Source organism: Neomonachus schauinslandi, chromosome 4 (genome assembly GCF_002201575.2).
Source record: "Neomonachus schauinslandi chromosome 4, ASM220157v2, whole genome shotgun sequence".
Lineage (NCBI taxonomy): Eukaryota > Metazoa > Chordata > Mammalia > Carnivora > Phocidae > Neomonachus > Neomonachus schauinslandi.
Window position 1 is genome coordinate 118,396,692 of NC_058406.1, and position 4,073 is coordinate 118,400,764.

The following is a 4,073-nucleotide window of genomic DNA, read 5'->3' on the forward strand; positions in this document are numbered from 1 at the left end:
GAATGGTTCACAGAACTCAGGAAAACATTTTACCTGTGTTTATTGGGTTATTAGAAAGGATGAAATTCAGGAGTAGCCAGATGAAAGAGGTGCACAGGGCAGTATGGGGCAGGAGCACGGAGCTTCCACGCTCGCCCTAGCAGTGCTACCCTCCCATCACCTCCATGTGTTCAGCAACCCAAAACTCCCTGAATCACATTGGTCACAGGTTTTTACAGAGCTCGAGCTCCAGCTTCCTACCCTCCCCTTCCCAGAGATTGGTGGGTGAGGCTGAAACTTCCAACCCTCTAATTACTTTGTCTTCCTGGTGACCAGCCCTCTCCCGAGGGTATCAAGAGTTCCTAAGTTACCTCATTAGCATAAACTCCAGTGTCGTTGAAAGGGGCACATTATGAATAACAAAAGGCACTCCTTTCACTCAGGAAAACCCAAGGGTTTTAACAGCCCTGTGTCAGGAACCTGGGACAAAGACCAAATATATTTCATATTATACCACACCCATGATACCTGTGCTTGTGATTCTATTTGGAAATAGGTTTTTGCAGATGCAATTAAGTTAAAGATCTTGAGATGAGATTATCTTAGATTTAGGGGAGGTTTTAAATCCAGTGATTGGTATTTGTATGAGAGGACCAGAATGGAGAGAGGCGCACAGAGGAGAAGGCCATGCGAAGACAAGAGACAGCCTAGGAGTTATGCTACCATGGGAAAAGAAGTGCTTAGAGTCACCAGGCCCTGGGTTAGAAGAGGCAAAGAGAGATTCAGAGCTTTTGGAGGGAGCCCTGACCTTGATTTTTGACTTCTAGTCTCCAGAACCGTGAGAGAATAAATTTTTGTTGTTTTGAACCATCAAGTTTGTGGTAATTTGTTATGGCAGCCCCAGGAAATGAATACACCCTTCCCCATACCCTCTTCCTTCTTCTCCTTCTTCCTCCTTTAGCTTAATTATAATGTTTAAGAAATTATTCTTCTTCTCAAGAGAGGTCTAATTATGTGAGAGCATATGATATCCAAGTCAAGTGACCAAACAGGACCATAAGATGGGGATGCCAGAAGCCACCAGGTGGCTGAGTGTTAAATGTAGAGTGCATATAAGGACAGGGAGGTCAGGGACTCTTTTGTGGTCAGACTCAATGTTTCTCTTCATCAAACATTCCTTGATCCTGAGAACTGGCTTTCCTCTTCATGCTCCAGAAGATGCCTCTTTTATTTAGCAGTATCACTTTGATCTCTCAATTCTGACCCTCCTAGACTCTTCTAGGTCAAAGATTTTTTTACATCATGCTTCTAGCAAATTTTATACTTGCCTGCTTCCTAAAGGGATTTTTAGAATATATATGACTTAGGGTGCCTGGGTGGCTCAGTTGGCTAAGCGACTGCCTTTGGCTCAGGTCATGATCCCGGAATCCTGGGATCGAGTCCCACATTGGGCTCCCAGCTTAGCGGGGAGCCTGTTTCTCTCTGACCCTCTCCCCTCTCATGCTGTGTCTCTCTCTCTCTCAAAAATAAATAAATAAATAAATAAATAAATAAATAAATAAATAAAAAAAAAATCTTAAAAAAATGTTTAGAATATCTATGACTTAAAGATGGCAGACAAAAATCACTGGGTTGTTTGATCTCTCACGAGAGACCATGAGACAGTCAAGATCCACATTGATGAAATGTTTTTTCATGTTTGGGAACTTTGAATTAATTATTATTTTCTCTCTCTTGTTTCTAAATTAAAATCAATCACTACTGGATGACATCACAAAAAGATGGCAGAGTAGGAAGCTCTAGGAATCTGTCCCTTCACCAAAACAATGATTGAATTGGCAGGAACTGTCAGCCCATTCATGGACCAAAGCAGCTTTTGAAGGGATTTAAACAGACAGGAACTATTTTTTTTTCTTCCCTACACCCCTTTTGCAAGGTGGACATTTAAGGAAATCTTTGTCAGGTTACTGGCTGATTACATAGAACAGAACAGAAACATCAGGGACCACACTAAGGAAGGAGTACAACATGTTGCAAAAATAGTTTGGAAAAGTAACAAACAGTTGGCTTTAGCTTTCAACAAGTAAGATTCCAGAGGTGTAGGAGGGTTAGAATTACCATAACTTAATACTCAGTGTCCAGTTCTCACAACAACATACAAAATCTACCAAAACAAACAAATAAACAAACCCCCTAACAAACAAAACTTAAAGAAACACCATGAAAATATTGCCCACTCACAGGAGAAAATGAATTTGATAGAAATCATCCCTGAGGAATTCTGGACATTGGAATGATTAGTAAAAGACGTTAAATTTACTGTTTTAAATATGTTCAGTGAGAACTAAACGAAACCAGGAAAACAATGTATGAATGAATAAAGTGAGAATATCAACAAAGAAATAGAAATTACATAAAGGAACCAAACAAATTTTGGAGGCAAATAGTACAACAACTCAAATGAAAAACTCACTAGAGAGGTTAAACAGAAGATTTGAGCAGGCTTGGGGTGATTGGGTGGCTCAGTCAGTTAAGCAGCTGCCTCCAGCTCAGGTCATGATCCCAGAGTCTTGGGATCAAGCCCCACATTGGGCTCCTTGCTCAGCGGGGAGCCTGCTTCTCCCTCTGCCTGCCACTCCCCCTGCTTGTACTTGCTCTCCCCCACCTCTCTGTGTCAAATAAATAAATAAAATCTTAAAAAAAAAAAATTTGAGCAGGCAAAAGAAAGGGTCAATGAACTTGTAGGTAAGACACTGAACTTGTGTGAGGACCAGAAGAAAAAGAAAATGAAGAATAGTGAACTGAGCATGACGGATGTGTGCAATATCATGACACATACTAACATACACATTTTGGGAAGGAGTCCTGGGAGAAGAAAGAAAAGGGAAGAAAGCAATTTGAATAAATAATGGCTGAAAATTTCCCAAATCTGAAAAAGTACATGACCATACATGTCTAAGAAGCTCACTGAACTCCATGTAGGATAAACACAAAGAGACCCACACTGAGACACATTATAGTCAAACTACTGAAACACGAAATGAAGAGAGAATCTTGAAACCACCAAGAGGAAAGGGACTTACCATATTTGACAAATCCACAATAAAATTAACAACTTATTTCTCTTTTTAAAAAAATATTTGTTTATTTATTCATTTGAGAGAGAGAGAGCACACAAGCAGAGGAGGGAGGGGCAGAGGGAGAGGGAGAAGCAGACTCCCCGCTGAGCAGGGAGTCTGTCACTAGGCTCGATCCCAGAACCCTGCAATCATGACCTAAGCTGAAGGCAGACACTTAACTGACTGAGCCACCCAGGCGCCCCTAACAACTTACTTCTCTTCAAATATCATGGAGGCCAGAGGCAGTGGAATGACATATTTAAAGTCCTGAAAGAAAGAAACTCACCAACCGAGAATCCTGTATCTGGCAAAACTATCTTTCAAGAATAAAGGGGATATTAAGACATTTCCAGATAAACAAAAGCCGAGGGAGTTCAGTACTAGTAAATCTGCTGTATGATAAATGTTAAAGGGAGTCCTTTAGCCTGAAATGAAAGGACCATAAAGCCATAAGAAAAAAAATGCAAAGAACATAGGTAAAGGTAACTATCTAGGCAAGTATAAAATCCAGTATCATTGTACTTTTGCTATGGTTTATAACTTCTTTTTCCTGTGATTTAATTTTATGCAAATGCATAAAACAATGATTATAGGTCTATGTTAATGGGCATACAGTGGATAAAGTTGTAGTCTGTGACAATAACAATGTAAAGGGGGAGAGATGGAGCTATTCAGAGCACAGTGTTTGTATACATTTGAAACTCAGTTGGTATTACTCAAACTAGGTTGTTACAAGTTTAAGATGTTAATTGTAATTCCCAAGATAACGACTAATAAAATAACTTTAAAAATACAGGAAAGGCAAGAAGAGGGAATTAAAATGGCATACTGCAAAATCAAACACTACCAAAACATGTTACATTTTTTTCAGAGTACCTTGTAATGGTTTTTCTATGTAGGTTCTCACAACCCGACCTGTGTGAGGGGAGTCAGTAACATACTCTACTCGGGCAGCTTGGAACACTTAGCTGTGAG